The following is an 823-nucleotide window of genomic DNA, read 5'->3' as shown; positions in this document are numbered from 1 at the left end:
AATCAAAGATGATGCATATTTGTTCCTTGTTGCTTTGGAATGATTTTTGAGAGAAGGGGGTGAATGTCCGCTTTGTCACATCACTTTAAAACATTGAACCTCTTCCTATTGCTTTTGATTACTTAACTGTGTTTCACAGGAAACAAATACAACCTCCAAAAGTCTGAGTTCACCGATTAGCTGGGAAGTGGAAATGCTAATGACGGCTGGTGTAATTCAAGGAACGATGGCACAGGATTTTCAGAGCTTCTAACAATTTTTTCCCATCCACCTACCCTCGAGTTCTCCCACCTACTATCCACAGTCACTTCTCTTTTTACCGTACTGTTTTTTTGGCTTTGTTTTTTCTTACCTTTCTGGCTTTTAGTTGGATTGGATTGACCTTCAGTTGATATGGTTTTTTTTCTTATTCCTTCTTTAATTCTTTTTGTTCTTTTAATGAATAGTGCTAACTTTTAAATTTATATTTACTTTCATATTTTTGTAACAAAGTCCAAACATATTCATTATCACCATCTTCTCCCTGTTCTGTTTTTGGACAAGGTATCACCCTATCACCCAGGCTGGAGTACAGTGGTGTGATCACAACTCACTGCAGCCTCCACTTCCTGGGCCCAAGTCATCCTCCCACCTCAGCCTCCCGAGTAGCTAGGACCACAGGCAAGTGCTACCACACCTGGCTATTAAAATTTTTTTTTCCTTTTAGAGATGGGGTTTCCCTAAGCTGTCCAGGCTTGTCTCCTGGGTTCAACGCCTTGGCCTGCCAAAGTGCTGGGATTACAGATGTGAGACACCAGAGTTGGCCACTTTTTTTTTTTTTTTT

Source organism: Colobus angolensis, unplaced genomic scaffold, assembly GCF_000951035.1.
Source record: "Colobus angolensis palliatus isolate OR3802 unplaced genomic scaffold, Cang.pa_1.0 Scaffold40, whole genome shotgun sequence".
NCBI classification, from domain to species: domain Eukaryota; kingdom Metazoa; phylum Chordata; class Mammalia; order Primates; family Cercopithecidae; genus Colobus; species Colobus angolensis.
Note: the sequence above shows the minus strand (reverse complement) of the source record.